A 27,655-nucleotide genomic window follows, 5' to 3' on the forward strand; every position below is an offset into this window, starting at 1 on the left:
TCGCTCGGCAATGGCCATAATATCTTGAATACACTGGTTAGAGAAAATGAAAGAAAATGTCCGATTGCCGATGCGTAACAACTTTGGCCCTTGTCAGTACTTGGGCGGGTGAGCGCATGGGAACACAGGGCACTATTGGCAGTTTTACTTCCTATTTTTGTTTCTCCATTGTTTTCGGAGCTACAGCCCGATTCGGTCAGGGAGACGCCACCGTGAAATGAAGGGGGCGTGCTGTGTGTCCATCGCCTCGCCTCTCCTTACCTCTCTCAGTCGTTTCTCGTGCTTGTCGTTTTGATATAGGCCGATTTGAGAGCGTCAGCTCTCGCGTCAGCTGAGCAAAGTCGAGACAAGTCGAGACACACTAAGGGCTGGTATGCAGCGAGTAAGAGGGCGAAAAAACAATAGTTTAAGAGCGCGTGGCAAAAGTACTCATAGGCGAAATTAAAAGCCTGCTGCGGTGGCCGGGAATCGAACCCGGATCAACTGCTTGGAAGGCAACTATGCTGACCATTACACCACCACCGCACAAGCGAGCGCCCCGCCACCGCGCTGAGTCGGCTTCCCGCCTGTCGGCAGCGGCCGAAGGTGATCGTACCCGGCAGGCGCATTTCGAGGCAGGCTAGGGGAGCACATCCAGACGCATTCGGACAGCGTATCCGCGCACATTTCGCATCCTTTGGCAAGAGTCGGCGCCGGCGACGCAAGAGTACGCAGAGGACCGCGTTCTGGCGGCATCTTTAAGCAGCGCAGTGCAGGATTCAGCGTCTGCAGCATCTTCTCCACAGAATGCTACGGCGCTTGACGGCAGTCCCACTTTCCCTTGAGACACCTGCTCGGGAAGCAGCGTGAACGTACCGCCGGCCCGAGCATCGGTGGTTCAGTGGTAGAATGCTCGCCTGCCACGCTGGCGGCCCGGGTTCGATTCCCGGCCGATGCATCATTTTGTTTTTTCTCCGGTAGGGGTGCTGCGTGTCTTTCGCACTCGAACTGCGTGAGCCATGAGAATGAACCGCGGGATTCCGTGTGGAAAGAACCAATCATGCAGCGCGGACGACTGCTCGTTTGGACTCCTGCGTGCTATTGTACATACTGGCGTCGGCCTAGCATCGCAAGTTGCCTGCCGCGCCGTGAATGCACGTGTAGCAACAGAAAAAATGAGCCAGGGAGTGCAGACTCTCTACCACTTGTATTCGGTACTTACCAAGATTCCAGAAAGTGTAACGATCGCCTGCCTCGGTAGCGCAGTAGGCAGCGCGTAAGTCTCATAATCTTAAGGTCGTGAGTTCGATCCTCACCCGGGGCATCTAATTTTCTGTGACTGATGGTGGTGCTGTTGCTAGGGCTCCAACTTATTTCTTGTTTGTTATCCACAACGTTTCAACGCTTCAGCGGGAAAATGTTTACATACAGCTTCCCTTTTCCTCTTCTCCCAGCAGAGCATGAAGCCAAAAGCATTGCTCTGCGACGTTTGAGGTGCGCGCCTTGCCAGTCAGTATGTGCAAAGATGCTCGCAAAGAGAGCGACAATGCGACAAGCGACCGTACGAACGGGCGAATGAAACGGCCGCATCCGGTGTGGTCTAGTGGCTAGGATACCTGGCTTTCACCCAGGAGGCCCGGGTTCGATTCCCGGTACCGGAACGGAATTTTTTCCACACGAATCGTGACAAGTTTGAGCTGTCCGAGCGGCCGTTTCCCGTCCTGCTCGCAATATAGCTACTGTTTCGTGACCGTCAGCAGAATATAGACTAGGGAAGCAGACACACGACGACCGTAGGAATGGTGTATGGCTTCATGCCAGCTGATTCCAGCGTAGGGCTGAGCAACTGCATCTGCCGAGGCCCGTTAGCTCAGTTGGTTAGAGCGTCGTGCTAATAACGCGAAGGTCGTGGGTTCGATCCCCCCACGGGCCACTACTCTTGTACTACTGCGAAAAGGCAGCGCCGATTTCAGCTGGCGAGTGTGATGACCAAATGATCATCACCCTGCGTGGAAGTTGACAGAGGATCCGAACCCGACTCGCGGGGAAGCACTACAGCATTCGCTCGGCAATGGCCATAATATCTTGAATACACTGGTTAGAGAAAATGAAAGAAAATGTCCGATTGCCGATGCGTAACAACTTTGGCCCTTGTCAGTACTTGGGCGGGTGAGCGCATGGGAACACAGGGCACTATTGGCAGTTTTACTTCCTATTTTTGTTTCTCCATTGTTTTCGGAGCTACAGCCCGATTCGGTCAGGGAGACGCCACCGTGAAATGAAGGGGGCGTGCTGTGTGTCCATCGCCTCGCCTCTCCTTACCTCTCTCAGTCGTTTCTCGTGCTTGTCGTTTTGATATAGGCCGATTTGAGAGCGTCAGCTCTCGCGTCAGCTGAGCAAAGTCGAGACAAGTCGAGACACACTAAGGGCTGGTATGCAGCGAGTAAGAGGGCGAAAAAACAATAGTTTAAGAGCGCGTGGCAAAAGTACTCATAGGCGAAATTAAAAGCCTGCTGCGGTGGCCGGGAATCGAACCCGGATCAACTGCTTGGAAGGCAACTATGCTGACCATTACACCACCACCGCACAAGCGAGCGCCCCGCCACCGCGCTGAGTCGGCTTCCCGCCTGTCGGCAGCGGCCGAAGGTGATCGTACCCGGCAGGCGCATTTCGAGGCAGGCTAGGGGAGCACATCCAGACGCATTCGGACAGCGTATCCGCGCACATTTCGCATCCTTTGGCAAGAGTCGGCGCCGGCGACGCAAGAGTACGCAGAGGACCGCGTTCTGGCGGCATCTTTAAGCAGCGCAGTGCAGGATTCAGCGTCTGCAGCATCTTCTCCACAGAATGCTACGGCGCTTGACGGCAGTCCCACTTTCCCTTGAGACACCTGCTCGGGAAGCAGCGTGAAGGTACCGCCGGCCCGAGCATCGGTGGTTCAGTGGTAGAATGCTCGCCTGCCACGCGGGCGGCCCGGGTTCGATTCCCGGCCGATGCATCATTTTGTTTTTTCTCCGGTAGGGGTGCTGCGTGTCTTTCGCACTCGAACTGCGTGAGCCATGAGAATGAACCGCGGGATTCCGTGTGGAAAGAACCAATCATGCAGCGCGGACGACTGCTCGTTTGGACTCCTGCGTGCTATTGTACATACTGGCGTCGGCCTAGCATCGCAAGTTGCCTGCCGCGCCGTGAATGCACGTGTAGCAACAGAAAAAATGAGCCAGGGAGTGCAGACTCTCTACCACTTGTATTCGGTACTTACCAAGATTCCAGAAAGTGTAACGATCGCCTGCCTCGGTAGCGCAGTAGGCAGCGCGTAAGTCTCATAATCTTAAGGTCGTGAGTTCGATCCTCACCCGGGGCATCTAATTTTCTGTGACTGATGGTGGTGCTGTTGCTAGGGCTCCAACTTATTTCTTGTTTGTTATCCACAACGTTTCAACGCTTCAGCGGGAAAATGTTTACATACAGCTTCCCTTTTCCTCTTCTCCCAGCAGAGCATGAAGCCAAAAGCATTGCTCTGCGACGTTTGAGGTGCGCGCCTTGCCAGTCAGTATGTGCAAAGATGCTCGCAAAGAGAGCGACAATGCGACAAGCGACCGTACGAACGGGCGAATGAAACGGCCGCATCCGGTGTGGTCTAGTGGCTAGGATACCTGGCTTTCACCCAGGAGGCCCGGGTTCGATTCCCGGTACCGGAACGGAATTTTTTCCACACGAATCGTGACAAGTTTGAGCTGTCCGAGCGGCCGTTTCCCGTCCTGCTCGCAATATAGCTACTGTTTCGTGACCGTCAGCAGAATATAGACTAGGGAAGCAGACACACGACGACCGTAGGAATGGTGTATGGCTTCATGCCAGCTGATTCCAGCGTAGGGCTGAGCAACTGCATCTGCCGAGGCCCGTTAGCTCAGTTGGTTAGAGCGTCGTGCTAATAACGCGAAGGTCGTGGGTTCGATCCCCCCACGGGCCACTACTCTTGTACTACTGCGAAAAGGCAGCGCCGATTTCAGCTGGCGAGTGTGATGACCAAATGATCATCACCCTGCGTGGAAGTTGACAGAGGATCCGAACCCGACTCGCGGGGAAGCACTACAGCATTCGCTCGGCAATGGCCATAATATCTTGAATACACTGGTTAGAGAAAATGAAAGAAAATGTCCGATTGCCGATGCGTAACAACTTTGGCCCTTGTCAGTACTTGGGCGGGTGAGCGCATGGGAACACAGGGCACTATTGGCAGTTTTACTTCCTATTTTTGTTTCTCCATTGTTTTCGGAGCTACAGCCCGATTCGGTCAGGGAGACGCCACCGTGAAATGAAGGGGGCGTGCTGTGTGTCCATCGCCTCGCCTCTCCTTACCTCTCTCAGTCGTTTCTCGTGCTTGTCGTTTTGATATAGGCCGATTTGAGAGCGTCAGCTCTCGCGTCAGCTGAGCAAAGTCGAGACAAGTCGAGACACACTAAGGGCTGGTATGCAGCGAGTAAGAGGGCGAAAAAACAATAGTTTAAGAGCGCGTGGCAAAAGTACTCATAGGCGAAATTAAAAGCCTGCTGCGGTGGCCGGGAATCGAACCCGGATCAACTGCTTGGAAGGCAACTATGCTGACCATTACACCACCACCGCACAAGCGAGCGCCCCGCCACCGCGCTGAGTCGGCTTCCCGCCTGTCGGCAGCGGCCGAAGGTGATCGTACCCGGCAGGCGCATTTCGAGGCAGGCTAGGGGAGCACATCCAGACGCATTCGGACAGCGTATCCGCGCACATTTCGCATCCTTTGGCAAGAGTCGGCGCCGGCGACGCAAGAGTACGCAGAGGACCGCGTTCTGGCGGCATCTTTAAGCAGCGCAGTGCAGGATTCAGCGTCTGCAGCATCTTCTCCACAGAATGCTACGGCGCTTGACGGCAGTCCCACTTTCCCTTGAGACACCTGCTCGGGAAGCAGCGTGAAGGTACCGCCGGCCCGAGCATCGGTGGTTCAGTGGTAGAATGCTCGCCTGCCACGCGGGCGGCCCGGGTTCGATTCCCGGCCGATGCATCATTTTGTTTTTTCTCCGGTAGGGGTGCTGCGTGTCTTTCGCACTCGAACTGCGTGAGCCATGAGAATGAACCGCGGGATTCCGTGTGGAAAGAACCAATCATGCAGCGCGGACGACTGCTCGTTTGGACTCCTGCGTGCTATTGTACATACTGGCGTCGGCCTAGCATCGCAAGTTGCCTGCCGCGCCGTGAATGCACGTGTAGCAACAGAAAAAATGAGCCAGGGAGTGCAGACTCTCTACCACTTGTATTCGGTACTTACCAAGATTCCAGAAAGTGTAACGATCGCCTGCCTCGGTAGCGCAGTAGGCAGCGCGTAAGTCTCATAATCTTAAGGTCGTGAGTTCGATCCTCACCCGGGGCATCTAATTTTCTGTGACTGATGGTGGTGCTGTTGCTAGGGCTCCAACTTATTTCTTGTTTGTTATCCACAACGTTTCAACGCTTCAGCGGGAAAATGTTTACATACAGCTTCCCTTTTCCTCTTCTCCCAGCAGAGCATGAAGCCAAAAGCATTGCTCTGCGACGTTTGAGGTGCGCGCCTTGCCAGTCAGTATGTGCAAAGATGCTCGCAAAGAGAGCGACAATGCGACAAGCGACCGTACGAACGGGCGAATGAAACGGCCGCATCCGGTGTGGTCTAGTGGCTAGGATACCTGGCTTTCACCCAGGAGGCCCGGGTTCGATTCCCGGTACCGGAACGGAATTTTTTCCACACGAATCGTGACAAGTTTGAGCTGTCCGAGCGGCCGTTTCCCGTCCTGCTCGCAATATAGCTACTGTTTCGTGACCGTCAGCAGAATATAGACTAGGGAAGCAGACACACGACGACCGTAGGAATGGTGTATGGCTTCATGCCAGCTGATTCCAGCGTAGGGCTGAGCAACTGCATCTGCCGAGGCCCGTTAGCTCAGTTGGTTAGAGCGTCGTGCTAATAACGCGAAGGTCGTGGGTTCGATCCCCCCACGGGCCACTACTCTTGTACTACTGCGAAAAGGCAGCGCCGATTTCAGCTGGCGAGTGTGATGACCAAATGATCATCACCCTGCGTGGAAGTTGACAGAGGATCCGAACCCGACTCGCGGGGAAGCACTACAGCATTCGCTCGGCAATGGCCATAATATCTTGAATACACTGGTTAGAGAAAATGAAAGAAAATGTCCGATTGCCGATGCGTAACAACTTTGGCCCTTGTCAGTACTTGGGCGGGTGAGCGCATGGGAACACAGGGCACTATTGGCAGTTTTACTTCCTATTTTTGTTTCTCCATTGTTTTCGGAGCTACAGCCCGATTCGGTCAGGGAGACGCCACCGTGAAATGAAGGGGGCGTGCTGTGTGTCCATCGCCTCGCCTCTCCTTACCTCTCTCAGTCGTTTCTCGTGCTTGTCGTTTTGATATAGGCCGATTTGAGAGCGTCAGCTCTCGCGTCAGCTGAGCAAAGTCGAGACAAGTCGAGACACACTAAGGGCTGGTATGCAGCGAGTAAGAGGGCGAAAAAACAATAGTTTAAGAGCGCGTGGCAAAAGTACTCATAGGCGAAATTAAAAGCCTGCTGCGGTGGCCGGGAATCGAACCCGGATCAACTGCTTGGAAGGCAACTATGCTGACCATTACACCACCACCGCACAAGCGAGCGCCCCGCCACCGCGCTGAGTCGGCTTCCCGCCTGTCGGCAGCGGCCGAAGGTGATCGTACCCGGCAGGCGCATTTCGAGGCAGGCTAGGGGAGCACATCCAGACGCATTCGGACAGCGTATCCGCGCACATTTCGCATCCTTTGGCAAGAGTCGGCGCCGGCGACGCAAGAGTACGCAGAGGACCGCGTTCTGGCGGCATCTTTAAGCAGCGCAGTGCAGGATTCAGCGTCTGCAGCATCTTCTCCACAGAATGCTACGGCGCTTGACGGCAGTCCCACTTTCCCTTGAGACACCTGCTCGGGAAGCAGCGTGAAGGTACCGCCGGCCCGAGCATCGGTGGTTCAGTGGTAGAATGCTCGCCTGCCACGCGGGCGGCCCGGGTTCGATTCCCGGCCGATGCATCATTTTGTTTTTTCTCCGGTAGGGGTGCTGCGTGTCTTTCGCACTCGAACTGCGTGAGCCATGAGAATGAACCGCGGGATTCCGTGTGGAAAGAACCAATCATGCAGCGCGGACGACTGCTCGTTTGGACTCCTGCGTGCTATTGTACATACTGGCGTCGGCCTAGCATCGCAAGTTGCCTGCCGCGCCGTGAATGCACGTGTAGCAACAGAAAAAATGAGCCAGGGAGTGCAGACTCTCTACCACTTGTATTCGGTACTTACCAAGATTCCAGAAAGTGTAACGATCGCCTGCCTCGGTAGCGCAGTAGGCAGCGCGTAAGTCTCATAATCTTAAGGTCGTGAGTTCGATCCTCACCCGGGGCATCTAATTTTCTGTGACTGATGGTGGTGCTGTTGCTAGGGCGCCAACTTATTTCTTGTTTGTTATCCACAACGTTTCAACGCTTCAGCGGGAAAATATTTACATACAGCTTCCCTTTTCCTCTTCTCCCAGCAGAGCATGAAGCCAAAAGCATTGCTCTGCGACGTTTGAGGTGCGCGCCTTGCCAGTCAGTATGTGCAAAGATGCTCGCAAAGAGAGCGACAATGCGACAAGCGACCGTACGAACGGGCGAATGAAACGGCCGCATCCGGTGTGGTCTAGTGGCTAGGATACCTGGCTTTCACCCAGTAGGCCCGGGTTCGATTCCCGGTACCGGAACGGAATTTTTTCCACACGAATCGTGACAAGTTTGAGCTGTCCGAGCGGCCGTTTCCCGTCCTGCTCGCAATATAGCTACTGTTTCGTGACCGTCAGCAGAATATAGACTAGGGAAGCAGACACACGACGACCGTAGGAATGGTGTATGGCTTCATGCCAGCTGATTCCAGCGTAGGGCTGAGCAACTGCATCTGCCGAGGCCCGTTAGCTCAGTTGGTTAGAGCGTCGTGCTAATAACGCGAAGGTCGTGGGTTCGATCCCCCCACGGGCCACTACTCTTGTACTACTGCGAAAAGGCAGCGCCGATTTCAGCTGGCGAGTGTGATGACCAAATGATCATCACCCTGCGTGGAAGTTGACAGAGGATCCGAACCCGACTCGTGGGGAAGCACTACAGCATTCGCTCGGCAATGGCCATAATATCTTGAATACACTGGTTAGAGAAAATGAAAGAAAATGTCCGATTGCCGATGCGTAACAACTTTGGCCCTTGTCAGTACTTGGGCGGGTGAGCGCATGGGAACACAGGGCACTATTGGCAGTTTTACTTCCTATTTTTGTTTCTCCATTGTTTTCGGAGCTACAGCCCGATTCGGTCAGGGAGACGCCACCGTGAAATGAAGGGGGCGTGCTGTGTGTCCATCGCCTCGCCTCTCCTTACCTCTCTCAGTCGTTTCTCGTGCTTGTCGTTTTGATATAGGCCGATTTGAGAGCGTCAGCTCTCGCGTCAGCTGAGCAAAGTCGAGACAAGTCGAGACACACTAAGGGCTGGTATGCAGCGAGTAAGAGGGCGAAAAAACAATAGTTTAAGAGCGCGTGGCAAAAGTACTCATAGGCGAAATTAAAAGCCTGCTGCGGTGGCCGGGAATCGAACCCGGATCAACTGCTTGGAAGGCAACTATGCTGACCATTACACCACCACCGCACAAGCGAGCGCCCCGCCACCGCGCTGAGTCGGCTTCCCGCCTGTCGGCAGCGGCCGAAGGTGATCGTACCCGGCAGGCGCATTTCGAGGCAGGCTAGGGGAGCACATCCAGACGCATTCGGACAGCGTATCCGCGCACATTTCGCATCCTTTGGCAAGAGTCGGCGCCGGCGACGCAAGAGTACGCAGAGGACCGCGTTCTGGCGGCATCTTTAAGCAGCGCAGTGCAGGATTCAGCGTCTGCAGCATCTTCTCCACAGAATGCTACGGCGCTTGACGGCAGTCCCACTTTCCCTTGAGACACCTGCTCGGGAAGCAGCGTGAAGGTACCGCCGGCCCGAGCATCGGTGGTTCAGTGGTAGAATGCTCGCCTGCCATGCGGGCGGCCCGGGTTCGATTCCCGGCCGATGCATCATTTTGTTTTTTCTCCGGTAGGGGTGCTGCGTGTCTTTCGCACTCGAACTGCGTGAGCCATGAGAATGAACCGCGGGATTCCGTGTGGAAAGAACCAATCATGCAGCGCGGACGACTGCTCGTTTGGACTCCTGCGTGCTATTGTACATACTGGCGTCGGCCTAGCATCGCAAGTTGCCTGCCGCGCCGTGAATGCACGTGTAGCAACAGAAAAAATGAGCCAGGGAGTGCAGACTCTCTACCACTTGTATTCGGTACTTACCAAGATTCCAGAAAGTGTAACGATCGCCTGCCTCGGTAGCGCAGTAGGCAGCGCGTAAGTCTCATAATCTTAAGGTCGTGAGTTCGATCCTCACCCGGGGCATCTAATTTTCTGTGACTGATGGTGGTGCTGTTGCTAGGGCGCCAACTTATTTCTTGTTTGTTATCCACAACGTTTCAACGCTTCAGCGGGAAAATATTTACATACAGCTTCCCTTTTCCTCTTCTCCCAGCAGAGCATGAAGCCAAAAGCATTGCTCTGCGACGTTTGAGGTGCGCGCCTTGCCAGTCAGTATGTGCAAAGATGCTCGCAAAGAGAGCGACAATGCGACAAGCGACCGTACGAACGGGCGAATGAAACGGCCGCATCCGGTGTGGTCTAGTGGCTAGGATACCTGGCTTTCACCCTGGAGGCCCGGGTTCGATTCCCGGTACCGGAACGGAATTTTTTCCACACGAATCGTGACAAGTTTGAGCTGTCCGAGCGGCCGTTTCCCGTCCTGCTCGCAATATAGCTACTGTTTCGTGACCGTCAGCAGAATATAGACTAGGGAAGCAGACACACGACGACCGTAGGAATGGTGTATGGCTTCATGCCAGCTGATTCCAGCGTAGGGCTGAGCAACTGCATCTGCCGAGGCCCGTTAGCTCAGTTGGTTAGAGCGTCGTGCTAATAACGCGAAGGTCGTGGGTTCGATCCCCCCACGGGCCACTACTCTTGTACTACTGCGAAAAGGCAGCGCCGATTTCAGCTGGCGAGTGTGATGACCAAATGATCATCACCCTGCGTGGAAGTTGACAGAGGATCCGAACCCGACTCGTGGGGAAGCACTACAGCATTCGCTCGGCAATGGCCATAATATCTTGAATACACTGGTTAGAGAAAATGAAAGAAAATGTCCGATTGCCGATGCGTAACAACTTTGGCCCTTGTCAGTACTTGGGCGGGTGAGCGCATGGGAACACAGGGCACTATTGGCAGTTTTACTTCCTATTTTTGTTTCTCCATTGTTTTCGGAGCTACAGCCCGATTCGGTCAGGGAGACGCCACCGTGAAATGAAGGGGGCGTGCTGTGTGTCCATCGCCTCGCCTCTCCTTACCTCTCTCAGTCGTTTCTCGTGCTTGTCGTTTTGATATAGGCCGATTTGAGAGCGTCAGCTCTCGCGTCAGCTGAGCAAAGTCGAGACAAGTCGAGACACACTAAGGGCTGGTATGCAGCGAGTAAGAGGGCGAAAAAACAATAGTTTAAGAGCGCGTGGCAAAAGTACTCATAGGCGAAATTAAAAGCCTGCTGCGGTGGCCGGGAATCGAACCCGGATCAACTGCTTGGAAGGCAACTATGCTGACCATTACACCACCACCGCACAAGCGAGCGCCCCGCCACCGCGCTGAGTCGGCTTCCCGCCTGTCGGCAGCGGCCGAAGGTGATCGTACCCGGCAGGCGCATTTCGAGGCAGGCTAGGGGAGCACATCCAGACGCATTCGGACAGCGTATCCGCGCACATTTCGCATCCTTTGGCAAGAGTCGGCGCCGGCGACGCAAGAGTACGCAGAGGACCGCGTTCTGGCGGCATCTTTAAGCAGCGCAGTGCAGGATTCAGCGTCTGCAGCATCTTCTCCACAGAATGCTACGGCGCTTGACGGCAGTCCCACTTTCCCTTGAGACACCTGCTCGGGAAGCAGCGTGAAGGTACCGCCGGCCCGAGCATCGGTGGTTCAGTGGTAGAATGCTCGCCTGCCACGCGGGCGGCCCGGGTTCGATTCCCGGCCGATGCATCATTTTGTTTTTTCTCCGGTAGGGGTGCTGCGTGTCTTTCGCACTCGAACTGCGTGAGCCATGAGAATGAACCGCGGGATTCCGTGTGGAAAGAACCAATCATGCAGCGCGGACGACTGCTCGTTTGGACTCCTGCGTGCTATTGTACATACTGGCGTCGGCCTAGCATCGCAAGTTGCCTGCCGCGCCGTGAATGCACGTGTAGCAACAGAAAAAATGAGCCAGGGAGTGCAGACTCTCTACCACTTGTATTCGGTACTTACCAAGATTCCAGAAAGTGTAACGATCGCCTGCCTCGGTAGCGCAGTAGGCAGCGCGTAAGTCTCATAATCTTAAGGTCGTGAGTTCGATCCTCACCCGGGGCATCTAATTTTCTGTGACTGATGGTGGTGCTGTTGCTAGGGCGCCAACTTATTTCTTGTTTGTTATCCACAACGTTTCAACGCTTCAGCGGGAAAATGTTTACATACAGCTTCCCTTTTCCTCTTCTCCCAGCAGAGCATGAAGCCAAAAGCATTGCTCTGCGACGTTTGAGGTGCGCGCCTTGCCAGTCAGTATGTGCAAAGATGCTCGCAAAGAGAGCGACAATGCGACAAGCGACCGTACGAACGGGCGAAAGAAACGGCCGCATCCGGTGTGGTCTAGTGGCTAGGATACCTGGCTTTCACCCAGGAGGCCCGGGTTCGATTCCCGGTACCGGAACGGAATTTTTTCCACACGAATCGTGACAAGTTTGAGCTGTCCGAGCGGCCGTTTCCCGTCCTGCTCGCAATATAGCTACTGTTTCGTGACCGTCAGCAGAATATAGACTAGGGAAGCAGACACACGACGACCGTAGGAATGGTGTATGGCTTCATGCCAGCTGATTCCAGCGTAGGGCTGAGCAACTGCATCTGCCGAGGCCCGTTAGCTCAGTTGGTTAGAGCGTCGTGCTAATAACGCGAAGGTCGTGGGTTCGATCCCCCCACGGGCCACTACTCTTGTACTACTGCGAAAAGGCAGCGCCGATTTCAGCTGGCGAGTGTGATGACCAAATGATCATCACCCTGCGTGGAAGTTGACAGAGGATCCGAACCCGACTCGTGGGGAAGCACTACAGCATTCGCTCGGCAATGGCCATAATATCTTGAATACACTGGTTAGAGAAAATGAAAGAAAATGTCCGATTGCCGATGCGTAACAACTTTGGCCCTTGTCAGTACTTGGGCGGGTGAGCGCATGGGAACACAGGGCACTATTGGCAGTTTTACTTCCTATTTTTGTTTCTCCATTGTTTTCGGAGCTACAGCCCGATTCGGTCAGGGAGACGCCACCGTGAAATGAAGGGGGCGTGCTGTGTGTCCATCGCCTCGCCTCTCCTTACCTCTCTCAGTCGTTTCTCGTGCTTGTCGTTTTGATATAGGCCGATTTGAGAGCGTCAGCTCTCGCGTCAGCTGAGCAAAGTCGAGACAAGTCGAGACACACTAAGGGCTGGTATGCAGCGAGTAAGAGGGCGAAAAAACAATAGTTTAAGAGCGCGTGGCAAAAGTACTCATAGGCGAAATTAAAAGCCTGCTGCGGTGGCCGGGAATCGAACCCGGATCAACTGCTTGGAAGGCAACTATGCTGACCATTACACCACCACCGCACAAGCGAGCGCCCCGCCACCGCGCTGAGTCGGCTTCCCGCCTGTCGGCAGCGGCCGAAGGTGATCGTACCCGGCAGGCGCATTTCGAGGCAGGCTAGGGGAGCACATCCAGACGCATTCGGACAGCGTATCCGCGCACATTTCGCATCCTTTGGCAAGAGTCGGCGCCGGCGACGCAAGAGTACGCAGAGGACCGCGTTCTGGCGGCATCTTTAAGCAGCGCAGTGCAGGATTCAGCGTCTGCAGCATCTTCTCCACAGAATGCTACGGCGCTTGACGGCAGTCCCACTTTCCCTTGAGACACCTGCTCGGGAAGCAGCGTGAAGGTACCGCCGGCCCGAGCATCGGTGGTTCAGTGGTAGAATGCTCGCCTGCCACGCGGGCGGCCCGGGTTCGATTCCCGGCCGATGCATCATTTTGTTTTTTCTCCGGTAGGGGTGCTGCGTGTCTTTCGCACTCGAACTGCGTGAGCCATGAGAATGAACCGCGGGATTCCGTGTGGAAAGAACCAATCATGCAGCGCGGACGACTGCTCGTTTGGACTCCTGCGTGCTATTGTACATACTGGCGTCGGCCTAGCATCGCAAGTTGCCTGCCGCGCCGTGAATGCACGTGTAGCAACAGAAAAAATGAGCCAGGGAGTGCAGACTCTCTACCACTTGTATTCGGTACTTACCAAGATTCCAGAAAGTGTAACGATCGCCTGCCTCGGTAGCGCAGTAGGCAGCGCGTAAGTCTCATAATCTTAAGGTCGTGAGTTCGATCCTCACCCGGGGCATCTAATTTTCTGTGACTGATGGTGGTGCTGTTGCTAGGGCGCCAACTTATTTCTTGTTTGTTATCCACAACGTTTCAACGCTTCAGCGGGAAAATGTTTACATACAGCTTCCCTTTTCCTCTTCTCCCAGCAGAGCATGAAGCCAAAAGCATTGCTCTGCGACGTTTGAGGTGCGCGCCTTGCCAGTCAGTATGTGCAAAGATGCTCGCAAAGAGAGCGACAATGCGACAAGCGACCGTACGAACGGGCGAAAGAAACGGCCGCATCCGGTGTGGTCTAGTGGCTAGGATACCTGGCTTTCACCCAGGAGGCCCGGGTTCGATTCCCGGTACCGGAACGGAATTTTTTCCACACGAATCGTGACAAGTTTGAGCTGTCCGAGCGGCCGTTTCCCGTCCTGCTCGCAATATAGCTACTGTTTCGTGACCGTCAGCAGAATATAGACTAGGGAAGCAGACACACGACGACCGTAGGAATGGTGTATGGCTTCATGCCAGCTGATTCCAGCGTAGGGCTGAGCAACTGCATCTGCCGAGGCCCGTTAGCTCAGTTGGTTAGAGCGTCGTGCTAATAACGCGAAGGTCGTGGGTTCGATCCCCCCACGGGCCACTACTCTTGTACTACTGCGAAAAGGCAGCGCCGATTTCAGCTGGCGAGTGTGATGACCAAATGATCATCACCCTGCGTGGAAGTTGACAGAGGATCCGAACCCGACTCGTGGGGAAGCACTACAGCATTCGCTCGGCAATGGCCATAATATCTTGAATACACTGGTTAGAGAAAATGAAAGAAAATGTCCGATTGCCGATGCGTAACAACTTTGGCCCTTGTCAGTACTTGGGCGGGTGAGCGCATGGGAACACAGGGCACTATTGGCAGTTTTACTTCCTATTTTTGTTTCTCCATTGTTTTCGGAGCTACAGCCCGATTCGGCCAGGGAGACGCCACCGTGAAATGAAGGGGGCGTGCTGTGTGTCCATCGCCTTGCCTCTCCTTACCTCTCTCAGTCGTTTCTCGTGCTTGTCGTTTTGATATAGGCCGATTTGAGAGCGTCAGCTCTCGCGTCAGCTGAGCAAAGTCGAGACAAGTCGAGACACACTAAGGGCTGGTATGCAGCGAGTAAGAGGGCGAAAAAACAATAGTTTAAGAGCGCGTGGCAAAAGTACTCATAGGCGAAATTAAAAGCCTGCTGCGGTGGCCGGGAATCGAACCCGGATCAACTGCTTGGAAGGCAACTATGCTGACCATTACACCACCACCGCACAAGCGAGCGCCCCGCCACCGCGCTGAGTCGGCTTCCCGCCTGTCGGCAGCGGCCGAAGGTGATCGTACCCGGCAGGCGCATTTCGAGGCAGGCTAGGGGAGCACATCCAGACGCATTCGGACAGCGTATCCGCGCACATCGCGCGGAGCAGCGGAGCGGTTGCGGCTTTGTTTACATCGCGGGGCGGCGCTCAGCGAGTGTTTCGAGGTCCACGTGTTCAAGTTTCTTCAACGTGAGTACCATGTCGACAGTTACTAGGGCAAACACTGCGCAGTTTGTGTTCGATCGAAATGCTTTGCGGCCCACCGCTTTTGAAATCCACGAATTTATATTCGAAGATTTGAAAATCCCGGAAGATCTAGTGGACACTTTTCAGTTGGATTTCGCGCAATATTCGCTATTTTTGAAGTTCTTTTCCGGCGACATCTGTGAAAGATTTGTTGAAAAATTTGGCGGAGTGCGTAAATTTAGGCATGTCGATGGCACAGTCAGTGATGTGCAGATTGTGCCCTCGGGTTATGGTGTTAGAACGGTCCGAGTATTTAATGTGCCCCCTGAATGCGGCAATGATTTGATTGCACGTGCTCTCACTCAGTACGGCGTTGTCTTGTCGGTAGTAAACGAAAAGTGGTCTAGCGCGTACCGGTACCAGGTTAATAGTGGAGTACGTAGTGTTCGCATTGACCTGAAGAAACACATTCCATCCTACGTAATGATTGCGGGCTGTAGGGCTCAAGTGACTTATATCGGCCAGCCACCCACATGCTCAATTTGTCGTTCCACTGAGCATTTACGTGTTGATTGTCCCCGTAGACGACCCGTGCAGCTCCTACGTAGTGATGCTGCGGCTACTGGTGGCCACTTTGTGCCACTACTGAGTGAAATAGTAGCGGGCACTGTATCACAACCCCGCCCTGCCGACCCTCTTCGTGCTGAGGATGTACCAAGTGAGGTGAATGTTACTGTAGACGCGCCACAGGAACGAATGGAGGACGCTCCCATTTTGTCCTCGGCTGTAGTAGAATCGGATTCAGTTGCTAAGGAGGTCCCAGATGTTTCGGATCATGCACCAGTTGCTATTTCGGAAGAGATGGACACCTCCTTACCACCGCCTCCGCCGCCTGAAGAGGTTCCCCTGGCACCGAGGAAAGGGCGTACAAAGAAAAATAAAAATAAGGGTACTAGGAGTCAGCAGTCAGATGATTTACCGTGCACCCCTGTCTCAGAGAGTGGCAGTGAGAGTGAAGTTCAGACATCGTGCCCCCCTGCCTCTGACAGCTCTGCGCGCCAGGAGCGTATAAGGGAACAAACTGCACATCTCAAGGTGTTCTTAAATACGGCACGCGAACAGGGTGCGCATGCTGCTAAGCGCAAAAGCGAGCAAAGTAGCGAGCAGCTGCCGCAGCGCACGCGCAGGCATTCGGCGACGTCGGCCGCCGGTACAGCAACAACACAGGCGGACGAGGCCACGTACACAGACACCGCTGGTGGTCGCGCCCAACCGACCGACCGACCAACGGAGACGCCCTGGTGGAAGCAGGAGGAGGACGACCCTGGATCCCATTAGCGGCTTTCGGCGGACCTGCTGTAATTCGTGCCCCGTTTACCTGCGACGTTATGTTACGCTGTTTCCTGCACGCTGACAGTAATTTTCTGCACAGTATTGTCCACGAGTTACGTAATGGGTTGCAGTGCTTCTTGACAGTTTTATTGGTGTGCTTGAGACGCTGCATCTGCGTCTTCCGTTTTTCATTTTTCTTGCTAATACTTGAGTGTCTGTGTTTTAAATGGCCGCCGCTCGTCAACATCTAAAGATCTTCTCAGTTTTATCACTCAATGTAAATCGCATCATAGCTGCGCATAAAATAGCAAGTTTTATAGACTTTTTAACTTTGGGAGGCTATGACGTTGCATTGCTCCAAGAAGTTACTGTTAAGCGCTTCAATAACGTCCCTGGTTATGATGTCATCTATAACATTAACGTTGAAGGTACTTGTGGCACCGCTGTTCTTTATAAAACTGTATTACAACCAACTAACGTTCAATTTTTACCGAATGGCCGCTTACTTACGTGTACGATCCAGGATGTCACATTTATTAATATATACGCGCCGAGTGGCACTGATCATAAACGTGCACGTTCTGTTTTTTTTAATCAAGATGTGGTTCCGTTTTTTGCGTCGACCCGCAATGTAGTAGTTGGCGGCGATTTTAACTGTGTTACTGCCGGAGCCGATCAATTTCCCACGGCTACCATGTGCCCGGAACTTTCCCAACTAATTGTGACAAATGACTTGATCGATGTTTGGCGTCATTTTCATCCTACCACGACGCAATACACACATTTTTATGCGAACGGTGCCAGCAGAATTGATCGCATTTATGTGTCGCGGCCGCTTCAAACCTATCTTCAGAGGGTTGCGGTACATCCCGTCGCCTTTAGCGATCACTGCGGTGTTGTGTGTGACGTGCAATTACTGGCAAATAGGCAGGCGCCCCCTTCCCGTGTTTGGAAACTCAATACCCGTCATCTCTCTGACGCCGGTTTACGTTGCGAGATTCAGAACGTGTGGCAGTTTTGTTCTGAAAAACGGGGAAGTTATGCCTCGGTCTTACAATGGTGGGTCGACTTAGCCAAACCGCAGTTGCGCAGTGTTGCGATGCGGTATGCAAGGGAGGCGTCATTTTGGGAGAGGCGCACCATTGCCTTTTATCAGCAGTGCCTCCAAGATGCGCTTGATGCGCCCGTGGCGCCAGATCAAAACTTACGTGCACGTTTGACTAGAATTAAAAGCAAGATACTCCAGCATCACCTCCACAAGGCACAAGGTGTTCTGATCAGGAGCCGACCGCAGTGTGAGACCATTGACGAAGTGCCAACGCTTTACCACTTGGCACGCGAGAAACGGTTGGCGCGGAGGAAAGACATTACCACCCTCATCACGGAAACTGGTGCTCGTCTCACGGCGAAGCATGAGATCGTTCCCCACGTCACCGACCACTTTAAGAGATTGTTCGGACGGACAGCTGCCGATGATGTCGCACGTTCCTTTCTGTTAGATGAATTGGATACTGTCATCTCCGAATCTGACCGTCAGTCACTGGATGAGATGTTATCACGGGACGATGTGAAAGATGTGTTACGTTCGTGTCGTCGAGGGAAGTCTCCAGGTCCAGATGGCCTTCCCATCGAATTTTACCTGGCTTATTGGGATATTTTCGGTGAGACATTGACGATCATGATAAATGAAATTGTTCGTGGTGCTGCTGTCCCTTCGAAGTTCATTGCAGGGCGTATTATATTAATTCCGAAGACACCGACAGCATGCCGTGTTGAGGCATTACGCCCTATCACACTTTTAAATGCAGACTATAAACTGGCGGCACGATGCCTCGCAACGAAACTCAATGTGGTCATGGACAAGATAATCAGTCCCTTTCGGTCGTGTGGTGTGCAACGCCGTAGCATTTTTCACGCTGCGGCTTCATACCGAGACGTGGTCGCGTACGCAGCCCTTAATGACCTGTCCGCTGGCATTCTCTCCATCGATTTTGCCAATGCATTCGACCGTATCGGGCACGATTATCTTCTGTCCGTCATGACAAAACTGGGGTTCGGCGGCCACTTTCTCGATGCTATACGGAATCTTTTAACATCGGCGACGTCAGTAATTGTCATCAATGGTTGGCAGTCGCCGCCCATTCCTATTACAAGATCCGTCAGACAGGGCTGTCCTTTATCAATGCTCCTATTTGTCATTGCGCTCGACCCGTTTTTGCGCGCAGTCGGTCGAATCATTGAAGGTGTCCAGGTCTGTCACGTCTCTCTCAAATGTGCTGCCTATGCTGACGATGTGGGACTTTTCATGGGGCGGGCACATGACTTGGACAGAGTTCGCGATGTTCTGACATTGTACGAACGTGCCTCTGGCGCCGTTCTGAATACGCGGAAAACTGTATTGGTACCACTGGGTCGGCGGGGACTGTCTGCTGAACGGGACTGGTTCCGTGTTGTGCGCACCCACAAAATTTTAGGACTCGACATTGTAGCGTGCCCACAAAAAATGCAAGTTTTAAACTGGAGGCGAATTCTTGGCACTGTGAAGGCCCTATGCCGCAGCCACTCAGGTCGCCGACTCAACTTACATCAACGTGTGGCTGTCATTAACACATTCATCTTATCGAACGCGTGGTACATCGCCCAACTGTTTAGTGTTCCGAAGCCGATCGGGAGGGCGATTTCGCAGGCAGTCTACTGGCTCCTGTGGCGGCATGAGATTTTTAAAGTCAAGGCTTCGACCTGTGTCATCGACAGGCAGCTGGGCGGCCTCGGTTTCACCGACGTTCCACGCAAATGCGGCGCGCTGCTCGTCCACCGGACAGCCACCCTGCAGTCCGACGACCCGGCAGGAACCACCGCGGCACTCCTGGAGCTCTACCGCCCACACTCTGAAGCGGCGCCCGTCTCTCTCGCGGCCATCCCGTATAAGATGTCCTACATACGGGAGTACTTTTTAACGAGGAGCTACGCTCTGTCAACGGCTACCGACAGCCACAGGACCGCCCGAGGACTCTACGTTGCCCTGACTGGACGACCTCCGCGTCATAAACTGGTGTTCCGGAATCCCACAGTGGAATGGGTGAACGTGTGGGCAAACATCAACAACCCGGTGTTGCCGTCGGACGTGAGTGCGCTCTGGTTTAAGATCGTCAACAACACCCTAGCGACGAACCAGCGGCTTGCCGACATTCATCTCCTTCCCTCTGCCAACTGTGGTAGATGTGGTGCTGTGGACACACGGGAACATCGTTTTGAGTGTGCATCGGTGTCGACGGTATGGCGGCTGTGTCAACGAATGGTCGCCCACATTAATAGAACGCCTCCTCACCTTGTGACTGTTCGTCGTGTGATAGTGCCTAACTTCAAAGCTTTTCCGCGGACGAAAAATAACGCCACTGTCTGGATCTTAGGGCATACGATTTATGCCCTTATCGATATGGCCGTCACTGATACTGTGATTTACCTGGATTATTTGTGGGCCCAGTATATGACACTGAAGGATTGCGTTCAATTTCGCGAACTGTTTGCGAATTTTTTGAAGGCGGCCTTGGATTACGGCTATGCAATGGAACTGCGGCAAACACCTTGAACTGAGATTACTGAGCTGACGCGTTCCACTTTTAATTTCTCTTTCCTTCTTTTATTTGTTTTAGTTGTGTTATGGTTGGTGACTTGTGCCACAACCTCACTACGGGTCGTTCTGGTTTTATCTCCAAGGGAGGAGTGTCCTTTTAATTTTGAGGAATTTTATTTTGTTTACAAGACTTCATCTGTATTTTAGAAGATACAGTCTCTTAATTTCTGTTCCCGGACTGTCGCGATTTCATTTTATTACTTTCCTGTGATTTCTGTTTCTTTCGTGTGATGCACACATCGACATAAACTCTCATGTTGTGCTGTTGTGCTGCGTTGACACCTGTTTTGTAACAACTCTCTGCTACATCGGTGTGACTGACGTTAGTCAGGAGGGAGAATATTTTCCTTTTAAGCGGAATATGATTTTAGTTGCACTACGCGCAAAAGAGTTGAACCAGCGGAGGAAAGAACACCGTCCACGAATTCCGCGATAAAATTACTCTTAGTTCCTCATTTTTCTGTGGAAGAAGACACCACACCATCTGAGCTGAAGATGATTTTGTTTTAAGTTATTCCTCTGTTCCACGAAGTTCGACAGTCCAGCAAATATAGCGATGAAGCTCGCCGAAGAAGGCATATTTTGGTGAGAGTAAAAAAAAAAAAAAAAATAAAAAAAAAAAAAAAAGAATAAATAAAAAAAAAAAAAAAAAAAACAAAAAAAAGAAAAAAAAAAAAAAAAAGTGGTAGAATGCTCGCCTGCCACGCGGGCGGCCCGGGTTCGATTCCCGGCCGATGCATCATTTTGTTTTTTCTCCGGTAGGGGTGCTGCGTGTCTTTCGCACTCGAACTGCGTGAGCCATGAGAATGAACCGCGGGATTCCGTGTGGAAAGAACCAATCATGCAGCGCGGACGACTGCTCGTTTGGACTCCTGCGTGCTATTGTACATACTGGCGTCGGCCTAGCATCGCAAGTTGCCTGCCGCGCCGTGAATGCACGTGTAGCAACAGAAAAAATGAGCCAGGGAGTGCAGACTCTCTACCACTTGTATTCGGTACTTACCAAGATTCCAGAAAGTGTAACGATCGCCTGCCTCGGTAGCGCAGTAGGCAGCGCGTAAGTCTCATAATCTTAAGGTCGTGAGTTCGATCCTCACCCGGGGCATCTAATTTTCTGTGACTGATGGTGGTGCTGTTGCTAGGGCGCCAACTTATTTCTTGTTTGTTATCCACAACGTTTCAACGCTTCAGCGGGAAAATGTTTACATACAGCTTCCCTTTTCCTCTTCTCCCAGCAGAGCATGAAGCCAAAAGCATTGCTCTGCGACGTTTGAGGTGCGCGCCTTGCCAGTCAGTATGTGCAAAGATGCTCGCAAAGAGAGCGACAATGCGACAAGCGACCGTACGAACGGGCGAATGAAACGGCCGCATCCGGTGTGGTCTAGTGGCTAGGATACCTGGCTTTCACCCAGGAGGCCCGGGTTCGATTCCCGGTACCGGAACGGAATTTTTTCCACACGAATCGTGACAAGTTTGAGCTGTCCGAGCGGCCGTTTCCCGTCCTGCTCGCAATATAGCTACTGTTTCGTGACCGTCAGCAGAATATAGACTAGGGAAGCAGACACACGACGACCGTAGGAATGGTGTATGGCTTCATGCCAGCTGATTCCAGCGTAGGGCTGAGCAACTGCATCTGCCGAGGCCCGTTAGCTCAGTTGGTTAGAGCGTCGTGCTAATAACGCGAAGGTCGTGGGTTCGATCCCCCCACGGGCCACTACTCTTGTACTACTGCGAAAAGGCAGCGCCGATTTCAGCTGGCGAGTGTGATGACCAAATGATCATCACCCTGCGTGGAAGTTGACAGAGGATCCGAACCCGACTCGTGGGGAAGCACTACAGCATTCGCTCGGCAATGGCCATAATATCTTGAATACACTGGTTAGAGAAAATGAAAGAAAATGTCCGATTGCCGATGCGTAACAACTTTGGCCCTTGTCAGTACTTGGGCGGGTGAGCGCATGGGAACACAGGGCACTATTGGCAGTTTTACTTCCTATTTTTGTTTCTCCATTGTTTTCGGAGCTACAGCCCGATTCGGCCAGGGAGACGCCACCGTGAAATGAAGGGGGCGTGCTGTGTGTCCATCGCCTTGCCTCTCCTTACCTCTCTCAGTCGTTTCTCGTGCTTGTCGTTTTGATATAGGCCGATTTGAGAGCGTCAGCTCTCGCGTCAGCTGAGCAAAGTCGAGACAAGTCGAGACACACTAAGGGCTGGTATGCAGCGAGTAAGAGGGCGAAAAAACAATAGTTTAAGAGCGCGTGGCAAAAGTACTCATAGGCGAAATTAAAAGCCTGCTGCGGTGGCCGGGAATCGAACCCGGATCAACTGCTTGGAAGGCAACTATGCTGACCATTACACCACCACCGCACAAGCGAGCGCCCCGCCACCGCGCTGAGTCGGCTTCCCGCCTGTCGGCAGCGGCCGAAGGTGATCGTACCCGGCAGGCGCATTTCGAGGCAGGCTAGGGGAGCACATCCAGACGCATTCGGACAGCGTATCCGCGCACATTTCGCATCCTTTGGCAAGAGTCGGCGCCGGCGACGCAAGAGTACGCAGAGGACCGCGTTCTGGCGGCATCTTTAAGCAGCGCAGTGCAGGATTCAGCGTCTGCAGCATCTTCTCCACAGAATGCTACGGCGCTTGACGGCAGTCCCACTTTCCCTTGAGACACCTGCTCGGGAAGCAGCGTGAAGGTACCGCCGGCCCGAGCATCGGTGGTTCAGTGGTAGAATGCTCGCCTGCCACGCGGGCGGCCCGGGTTCGATTCCCGGCCGATGCATCATTTTGTTTTTTCTCCGGTAGGGGTGCTGCGTGTCTTTCGCACTCGAACTGCGTGAGCCATGAGAATGAACCGCGGGATTCCGTGTGGAAAGAACCAATCATGCAGCGCGGACGACTGCTCGTTTGGACTCCTGCGTGCTATTGTACATACTGGCGTCGGCCTAGCATCGCAAGTTGCCTGCCGCGCCGTGAATGCACGTGTAGCAACAGAAAAAATGAGCCAGGGAGTGCAGACTCTCTACCACTTGTATTCGGTACTTACCAAGATTCCAGAAAGTGTAACGATCGCCTGCCTCGGTAGCGCAGTAGGCAGCGCGTAAGTCTCATAATCTTAAGGTCGTGAGTTCGATCCTCACCCGGGGCATCTAATTTTCTGTGACTGATGGTGGTGCTGTTGCTAGGGCGCCAACTTATTTCTTGTTTGTTATCCACAACGTTTCAACGCTTCAGCGGGAAAATGTTTACATACAGCTTCCCTTTTCCTCTTCTCCCAGCAGAGCATGAAGCCAAAAGCATTGCTCTGCGACGTTTGAGGTGCGCGCCTTGCCAGTCAGTATGTGCAAAGATGCTCGCAAAGAGAGCGACAATGCGACAAGCGACCGTACGAACGGGCGAATGAAACGGCCGCATCCGGTGTGGTCTAGTGGCTAGGATACCTGGCTTTCACCCAGGAGGCCCGGGTTCGATTCCCGGTACCGGAACGGAATTTTTTCCACACGAATCGTGACAAGTTTGAGCTGTCCGAGCGGCCGTTTCCCGTCCTGCTCGCAATATAGCTACTGTTTCGTGACCGTCAGCAGAATATAGACTAGGGAAGCAGACACACGACGACCGTAGGAATGGTGTATGGCTTCATGCCAGCTGATTCCAGCGTAGGGCTGAGCAACTGCATCTGCCGAGGCCCGTTAGCTCAGTTGGTTAGAGCGTCGTGCTAATAACGCGAAGGTCGTGGGTTCGATCCCCCCACGGGCCACTACTCTTGTACTACTGCGAAAAGGCAGCGCCGATTTCAGCTGGCGAGTGTGATGACCAAATGATCATCACCCTGCGTGGAAGTTGACAGAGGATCCGAACCCGACTCGCGGGGAAGCACTACAGCATTCGCTCGGCAATGGCCATAATATCTTGAATACACTGGTTAGAGAAAATGAAAGAAAATGTCCGATTGCCGATGCGTAACAACTTTGGCCCTTGTCAGTACTTGGGCGGGTGAGCGCATGGGAACACAGGGCACTATTGGCAGTTTTACTTCCTATTTTTGTTTCTCCATTGTTTTCGGAGCTACAGCCCGATTCGGTCAGGGAGACGCCACCGTGAAATGAAGGGGGCGTGCTGTGTGTCCATCGCCTCGCCTCTCCTTACCTCTCTCAGTCGTTTCTCGTGCTTGTCGTTTTGATATAGGCCGATTTGAGAGCGTCAGCTCTCGCGTCAGCTGAGCAAAGTCGAGACAGGTCGAGACACACTAAGGGCTGGTATGCAGCGAGTAAGAGGGCGAAAAAACAATAGTTTAAGAGCGCGTGGCAAAAGTACTCATAGGCGAAATTAAAAGCCTGCTGCGGTGGCCGGGAATCGAACCCGGATCAACTGCTTGGAAGGCAACTATGCTGACCATTACACCACCACCGCACAAGCGAGCGCCCCGCCACCGCGCTGAGTCGGCTTCCCGCCTGTCGGCAGCGGCCGAAGGTGATCGTACCCGGCAGGCGCATTTCGAGGCAGGCTAGGGGAGCACATCCAGACGCATTCGGACAGCGTATCCGCGCACATTTCGCATCCTTTGGCAAGAGTCGGCGCCGGCGACGCAAGAGTACGCAGAGGACCGCGTTCTGGCGGCATCTTTAAGCAGCGCAGTGCAGGATTCAGCGTCTGCAGCATCTTCTCCACAGAATGCTACGGCGCTTGACGGCAGTCCCACTTTCCCTTGAGACACCTGCTCGGGAAGCAGCGTGAAGGTACCGCCGGCCCGAGCATCGGTGGTTCAGTGGTAGAATGCTCGCCTGCCACGCGGGCGGCCCGGGTTCGATTCCCGGCCGATGCATCATTTTGTTTTTTCTCCGGTAGGGGTGCTGCGTGTCTTTCGCACTCGAACTGCGTGAGCCATGAGAATGAACCGCGGGATTCCGTGTGGAAAGAACCAATCATGCAGCGCGGACGACTGCTCGTTTGGACTCCTGCGTGCTATTGTACATACTGGCGTCGGCCTAGCATCGCAAGTTGCCTGCCGCGCCGTGAATGCACGTGTAGCAACAGAAAAAATGAGCCAGGGAGTGCAGACTCTCTACCACTTGTATTCGGTACTTACCAAGATTCCAGAAAGTGTAACGATCGCCTGCCTCGGTAGCGCAGTAGGCAGCGCGTAAGTCTCATAATCTTAAGGTCGTGAGTTCGATCCTCACCCGGGGCATCTAATTTTCTGTGACTGATGGTGGTGCTGTTGCTAGGGCGCCAACTTATTTCTTGTTTGTTATCCACAACGTTTCAACGCTTCAGCGGGAAAATGTTTACATACAGCTTCCCTTTTCCTCTTCTCCCAGCAGAGCATGAAGCCAAAAGCATTGCTCTGCGACGTTTGAGGTGCGCGCCTTGCCAGTCAGTATGTGCAAAGATGCTCGCAAAGAGAGCGACAATGCGACAAGCGACCGTACGAACGGGCGAATGAAACGGCCGCATCCGGTGTGGTCTAGTGGCTAGGATACCTGGCTTTCACCCAGGAGGCCCGGGTTCGATTCCCGGTACCGGAACGGAATTTTTTCCACACGAATCGTGACAAGTTTGAGCTGTCCGAGCGGCCGTTTCCCGTCCTGCTCGCAATATAGCTACTGTTTCGTGACCGTCAGCAGAATATAGACTAGGGAAGCAGACACACGACGACCGTAGGAATGGTGTATGGCTTCATGCCAGCTGATTCCAGCGTAGGGCTGAGCAACTGCATCTGCCGAGGCCCGTTAGCTCAGTTGGTTAGAGCGTCGTGCTAATAACGCGAAGGTCGTGGGTTCGATCCCCCCACGGGCCACTACTCTTGTACTACTGCGAAAAGGCAGCGCCGATTTCAGCTGGCGAGTGTGATGACCAAATGATCATCACCCTGCGTGGAAGTTGACAGAGGATCCGAACCCGACTCGCGGGGAAGCACTACAGCATTCGCTCGGCAATGGCCATAATATCTTGAATACACTGGTTAGAGAAAATGAAAGAAAATGTCCGATTGCCGATGCGTAACAACTTTGGCCCTTGTCAGTACTTGGGCGGGTGAGCGCATGGGAACACAGGGCACTATTGGCAGTTTTACTTCCTATTTTTGTTTCTCCATTGTTTTCGGAGCTACAGCCCGATTCGGTCAGGGAGACGCCACCGTGAAATGAAGGGGGCGTGCTGTGTGTCCATCGCCTCGCCTCTCCTTACCTCTCTCAGTCGTTTCTCGTGCTTGTCGTTTTGATATAGGCCGATTTGAGAGCGTCAGCTCTCGCGTCAGCTGAGCAAAGTCGAGACAGGTCGAGACACACTAAGGGCTGGTATGCAGCGAGTAAGAGGGCGAAAAAACAATAGTTTAAGAGCGCGTGGCAAAAGTACTCATAGGCGAAATTAAAAGCCTGCTGCGGTGGCCGGGAATCGAACCCGGATCAACTGCTTGGAAGGCAACTATGCTGACCATTACACCACCACCGCACAAGCGAGCGCCCCGCCACCGCGCTGAGTCGGCTTCCCGCCTGTCGGCAGCGGCCGAAGGTGATCGTACCCGGCAGGCGCATTTCGAGGCAGGCTAGGGGAGCACATCCAGACGCATTCGGACAGCGTATCCGCGCACATTTCGCATCCTTTGGCAAGAGTCGGCGCCGGCGACGCAAGAGTACGCAGAGGACCGCGTTCTGGCGGCATCTTTAAGCAGCGCAGTGCAGGATTCAGCGTCTGCAGCATCTTCTCCACAGAATGCTACGGCGCTTGACGGCAGTCCCACTTTCCCTTGAGACACCTGCTCGGGAAGCAGCGTGAAGGTACCGCCGGCCCGAGCATCGGTGGTTCAGTGGTAGAATGCTCGCCTGCCACGCGGGCGGCCCGGGTTCGATTCCCGGCCGATGCATCATTTTGTTTTTTCTCCGGTAGGGGTGCTGCGTGTCTTTCGCACTCGAACTGCGTGAGCCATGAGAATGAACCGCGGGATTCCGTGTGGAAAGAACCAATCATGCAGCGCGGACGACTGCTCGTTTGGACTCCTGCGTGCTATTGTACATACTGGCGTCGGCCTAGCATCGCAAGTTGCCTGCCGCGCCGTGAATGCACGTGTAGCAACAGAAAAAATGAGCCAGGGAGTGCAGACTCTCTACCACTTGTATTCGGTACTTACCAAGATTCCAGAAAGTGTAACGATCGCCTGCCTCGGTAGCGCAGTAGGCAGCGCGTAAGTCTCATAATCTTAAGGTCGTGAGTTCGATCCTCACCCGGGGCATCTAATTTTCTGTGACTGATGGTGGTGCTGTTGCTAGGGCGCCAACTTATTTCTTGTTTGTTATCCACAACGTTTCAACGCTTCAGCGGGAAAATGTTTACATACAGCTTCCCTTTTCCTCTTCTCCCAGCAGAGCATGAAGCCAAAAGCATTGCTCTGCGACGTTTGAGGTGCGCGCCTTGCCAGTCAGTATGTGCAAAGATGCTCGCAAAGAGAGCGACAATGCGACAAGCGACCGTACGAACGGGCGAATGAAACGGCCGCATCCGGTGTGGTCTAGTGGCTAGGATACCTGGCTTTCACCCAGGAGGCCCGGGTTCGATTCCCGGTACCGGAACGGAATTTTTTCCACACGAATCGTGACAAGTTTGAGCTGTCCGAGCGGCCGTTTCCCGTCCTGCTCGCAATATAGCTACTGTTTCGTGACC

General features: G+C 53.6%; 53 non-coding genes across 53 annotated transcripts; 42 read left to right on the forward strand and 11 right to left on the reverse strand.

The window, feature by feature from the left end:
* Positions 1–453: 453 nt before the first annotated feature.
* Trnag-ucc lies at positions 454–525 on the reverse strand. Its single transcript has one exon. It is a non-coding gene; the product is annotated as a tRNA-Gly (tRNA).
* Positions 526–866: 341 nt separating this feature from the next.
* Positions 867–937, forward strand: Trnag-gcc. Its single transcript has one exon. It is a non-coding gene; the product is annotated as a tRNA-Gly (tRNA).
* Positions 938–1,230: 293 nt separating this feature from the next.
* On the forward strand, positions 1,231–1,303 carry Trnam-cau. The gene has a single exon. It is a non-coding gene; the product is annotated as a tRNA-Met (tRNA).
* Positions 1,304–1,568: 265 nt separating this feature from the next.
* On the forward strand, positions 1,569–1,640 carry Trnae-uuc. The gene has a single exon. It is a non-coding gene; the product is annotated as a tRNA-Glu (tRNA).
* A 198-nt stretch (positions 1,641–1,838) lies between these two features.
* Positions 1,839–1,912, forward strand: Trnai-aau. The gene has a single exon. It is a non-coding gene; the product is annotated as a tRNA-Ile (tRNA).
* A 581-nt stretch (positions 1,913–2,493) lies between these two features.
* On the reverse strand, positions 2,494–2,565 carry Trnag-ucc. Its single transcript has one exon. It is a non-coding gene; the product is annotated as a tRNA-Gly (tRNA).
* Positions 2,566–2,906: 341 nt separating this feature from the next.
* Trnag-gcc lies at positions 2,907–2,977 on the forward strand. Its single transcript has one exon. It is a non-coding gene; the product is annotated as a tRNA-Gly (tRNA).
* Positions 2,978–3,270: 293 nt separating this feature from the next.
* Positions 3,271–3,343, forward strand: Trnam-cau. Its single transcript has one exon. It is a non-coding gene; the product is annotated as a tRNA-Met (tRNA).
* A 265-nt stretch (positions 3,344–3,608) lies between these two features.
* Positions 3,609–3,680, forward strand: Trnae-uuc. The gene has a single exon. It is a non-coding gene; the product is annotated as a tRNA-Glu (tRNA).
* A 198-nt stretch (positions 3,681–3,878) lies between these two features.
* On the forward strand, positions 3,879–3,952 carry Trnai-aau. Its single transcript has one exon. It is a non-coding gene; the product is annotated as a tRNA-Ile (tRNA).
* Positions 3,953–4,533: 581 nt separating this feature from the next.
* Trnag-ucc lies at positions 4,534–4,605 on the reverse strand. The gene has a single exon. It is a non-coding gene; the product is annotated as a tRNA-Gly (tRNA).
* Positions 4,606–4,946: 341 nt separating this feature from the next.
* Positions 4,947–5,017, forward strand: Trnag-gcc. The gene has a single exon. It is a non-coding gene; the product is annotated as a tRNA-Gly (tRNA).
* Positions 5,018–5,310: 293 nt separating this feature from the next.
* Trnam-cau lies at positions 5,311–5,383 on the forward strand. The gene has a single exon. It is a non-coding gene; the product is annotated as a tRNA-Met (tRNA).
* Positions 5,384–5,648: 265 nt separating this feature from the next.
* Positions 5,649–5,720, forward strand: Trnae-uuc. Its single transcript has one exon. It is a non-coding gene; the product is annotated as a tRNA-Glu (tRNA).
* Positions 5,721–5,918: 198 nt separating this feature from the next.
* On the forward strand, positions 5,919–5,992 carry Trnai-aau. The gene has a single exon. It is a non-coding gene; the product is annotated as a tRNA-Ile (tRNA).
* Positions 5,993–6,573: 581 nt separating this feature from the next.
* Trnag-ucc lies at positions 6,574–6,645 on the reverse strand. The gene has a single exon. It is a non-coding gene; the product is annotated as a tRNA-Gly (tRNA).
* Positions 6,646–6,986: 341 nt separating this feature from the next.
* Trnag-gcc lies at positions 6,987–7,057 on the forward strand. The gene has a single exon. It is a non-coding gene; the product is annotated as a tRNA-Gly (tRNA).
* A 293-nt stretch (positions 7,058–7,350) lies between these two features.
* Positions 7,351–7,423, forward strand: Trnam-cau. Its single transcript has one exon. It is a non-coding gene; the product is annotated as a tRNA-Met (tRNA).
* A 265-nt stretch (positions 7,424–7,688) lies between these two features.
* Positions 7,689–7,760, forward strand: Trnae-uuc. The gene has a single exon. It is a non-coding gene; the product is annotated as a tRNA-Glu (tRNA).
* Positions 7,761–7,958: 198 nt separating this feature from the next.
* On the forward strand, positions 7,959–8,032 carry Trnai-aau. Its single transcript has one exon. It is a non-coding gene; the product is annotated as a tRNA-Ile (tRNA).
* A 581-nt stretch (positions 8,033–8,613) lies between these two features.
* Trnag-ucc lies at positions 8,614–8,685 on the reverse strand. Its single transcript has one exon. It is a non-coding gene; the product is annotated as a tRNA-Gly (tRNA).
* A 341-nt stretch (positions 8,686–9,026) lies between these two features.
* Positions 9,027–9,097, forward strand: Trnag-gcc. Its single transcript has one exon. It is a non-coding gene; the product is annotated as a tRNA-Gly (tRNA).
* A 293-nt stretch (positions 9,098–9,390) lies between these two features.
* On the forward strand, positions 9,391–9,463 carry Trnam-cau. Its single transcript has one exon. It is a non-coding gene; the product is annotated as a tRNA-Met (tRNA).
* A 265-nt stretch (positions 9,464–9,728) lies between these two features.
* Positions 9,729–9,800, forward strand: Trnae-uuc. The gene has a single exon. It is a non-coding gene; the product is annotated as a tRNA-Glu (tRNA).
* Positions 9,801–9,998: 198 nt separating this feature from the next.
* Positions 9,999–10,072, forward strand: Trnai-aau. The gene has a single exon. It is a non-coding gene; the product is annotated as a tRNA-Ile (tRNA).
* Positions 10,073–10,653: 581 nt separating this feature from the next.
* On the reverse strand, positions 10,654–10,725 carry Trnag-ucc. The gene has a single exon. It is a non-coding gene; the product is annotated as a tRNA-Gly (tRNA).
* Positions 10,726–11,066: 341 nt separating this feature from the next.
* Trnag-gcc lies at positions 11,067–11,137 on the forward strand. Its single transcript has one exon. It is a non-coding gene; the product is annotated as a tRNA-Gly (tRNA).
* A 293-nt stretch (positions 11,138–11,430) lies between these two features.
* On the forward strand, positions 11,431–11,503 carry Trnam-cau. The gene has a single exon. It is a non-coding gene; the product is annotated as a tRNA-Met (tRNA).
* Positions 11,504–11,768: 265 nt separating this feature from the next.
* On the forward strand, positions 11,769–11,840 carry Trnae-uuc. The gene has a single exon. It is a non-coding gene; the product is annotated as a tRNA-Glu (tRNA).
* Positions 11,841–12,038: 198 nt separating this feature from the next.
* Positions 12,039–12,112, forward strand: Trnai-aau. Its single transcript has one exon. It is a non-coding gene; the product is annotated as a tRNA-Ile (tRNA).
* Positions 12,113–12,693: 581 nt separating this feature from the next.
* On the reverse strand, positions 12,694–12,765 carry Trnag-ucc. The gene has a single exon. It is a non-coding gene; the product is annotated as a tRNA-Gly (tRNA).
* Positions 12,766–13,106: 341 nt separating this feature from the next.
* On the forward strand, positions 13,107–13,177 carry Trnag-gcc. The gene has a single exon. It is a non-coding gene; the product is annotated as a tRNA-Gly (tRNA).
* A 293-nt stretch (positions 13,178–13,470) lies between these two features.
* Positions 13,471–13,543, forward strand: Trnam-cau. The gene has a single exon. It is a non-coding gene; the product is annotated as a tRNA-Met (tRNA).
* A 265-nt stretch (positions 13,544–13,808) lies between these two features.
* Positions 13,809–13,880, forward strand: Trnae-uuc. The gene has a single exon. It is a non-coding gene; the product is annotated as a tRNA-Glu (tRNA).
* A 198-nt stretch (positions 13,881–14,078) lies between these two features.
* Positions 14,079–14,152, forward strand: Trnai-aau. Its single transcript has one exon. It is a non-coding gene; the product is annotated as a tRNA-Ile (tRNA).
* A 581-nt stretch (positions 14,153–14,733) lies between these two features.
* On the reverse strand, positions 14,734–14,805 carry Trnag-ucc. Its single transcript has one exon. It is a non-coding gene; the product is annotated as a tRNA-Gly (tRNA).
* Positions 14,806–21,034: 6,229 nt separating this feature from the next.
* Positions 21,035–21,107, forward strand: Trnam-cau. The gene has a single exon. It is a non-coding gene; the product is annotated as a tRNA-Met (tRNA).
* A 265-nt stretch (positions 21,108–21,372) lies between these two features.
* Positions 21,373–21,444, forward strand: Trnae-uuc. Its single transcript has one exon. It is a non-coding gene; the product is annotated as a tRNA-Glu (tRNA).
* A 198-nt stretch (positions 21,445–21,642) lies between these two features.
* On the forward strand, positions 21,643–21,716 carry Trnai-aau. The gene has a single exon. It is a non-coding gene; the product is annotated as a tRNA-Ile (tRNA).
* Positions 21,717–22,297: 581 nt separating this feature from the next.
* Trnag-ucc lies at positions 22,298–22,369 on the reverse strand. The gene has a single exon. It is a non-coding gene; the product is annotated as a tRNA-Gly (tRNA).
* Positions 22,370–22,710: 341 nt separating this feature from the next.
* Positions 22,711–22,781, forward strand: Trnag-gcc. Its single transcript has one exon. It is a non-coding gene; the product is annotated as a tRNA-Gly (tRNA).
* Positions 22,782–23,074: 293 nt separating this feature from the next.
* Trnam-cau lies at positions 23,075–23,147 on the forward strand. Its single transcript has one exon. It is a non-coding gene; the product is annotated as a tRNA-Met (tRNA).
* Positions 23,148–23,412: 265 nt separating this feature from the next.
* On the forward strand, positions 23,413–23,484 carry Trnae-uuc. Its single transcript has one exon. It is a non-coding gene; the product is annotated as a tRNA-Glu (tRNA).
* Positions 23,485–23,682: 198 nt separating this feature from the next.
* Trnai-aau lies at positions 23,683–23,756 on the forward strand. Its single transcript has one exon. It is a non-coding gene; the product is annotated as a tRNA-Ile (tRNA).
* A 581-nt stretch (positions 23,757–24,337) lies between these two features.
* On the reverse strand, positions 24,338–24,409 carry Trnag-ucc. Its single transcript has one exon. It is a non-coding gene; the product is annotated as a tRNA-Gly (tRNA).
* A 341-nt stretch (positions 24,410–24,750) lies between these two features.
* Positions 24,751–24,821, forward strand: Trnag-gcc. The gene has a single exon. It is a non-coding gene; the product is annotated as a tRNA-Gly (tRNA).
* Positions 24,822–25,114: 293 nt separating this feature from the next.
* Trnam-cau lies at positions 25,115–25,187 on the forward strand. The gene has a single exon. It is a non-coding gene; the product is annotated as a tRNA-Met (tRNA).
* Positions 25,188–25,452: 265 nt separating this feature from the next.
* On the forward strand, positions 25,453–25,524 carry Trnae-uuc. The gene has a single exon. It is a non-coding gene; the product is annotated as a tRNA-Glu (tRNA).
* Positions 25,525–25,722: 198 nt separating this feature from the next.
* Trnai-aau lies at positions 25,723–25,796 on the forward strand. Its single transcript has one exon. It is a non-coding gene; the product is annotated as a tRNA-Ile (tRNA).
* A 581-nt stretch (positions 25,797–26,377) lies between these two features.
* Positions 26,378–26,449, reverse strand: Trnag-ucc. The gene has a single exon. It is a non-coding gene; the product is annotated as a tRNA-Gly (tRNA).
* Positions 26,450–26,790: 341 nt separating this feature from the next.
* Positions 26,791–26,861, forward strand: Trnag-gcc. The gene has a single exon. It is a non-coding gene; the product is annotated as a tRNA-Gly (tRNA).
* A 293-nt stretch (positions 26,862–27,154) lies between these two features.
* Positions 27,155–27,227, forward strand: Trnam-cau. Its single transcript has one exon. It is a non-coding gene; the product is annotated as a tRNA-Met (tRNA).
* A 265-nt stretch (positions 27,228–27,492) lies between these two features.
* Trnae-uuc lies at positions 27,493–27,564 on the forward strand. The gene has a single exon. It is a non-coding gene; the product is annotated as a tRNA-Glu (tRNA).
* Positions 27,565–27,655: the final 91 nt, after the last annotated feature.

This window comes from Schistocerca americana, unplaced genomic scaffold (assembly GCF_021461395.2).
Source record: "Schistocerca americana isolate TAMUIC-IGC-003095 unplaced genomic scaffold, iqSchAmer2.1 HiC_scaffold_180, whole genome shotgun sequence".
In the NCBI taxonomy this organism is placed as follows: domain Eukaryota; kingdom Metazoa; phylum Arthropoda; class Insecta; order Orthoptera; family Acrididae; genus Schistocerca; species Schistocerca americana.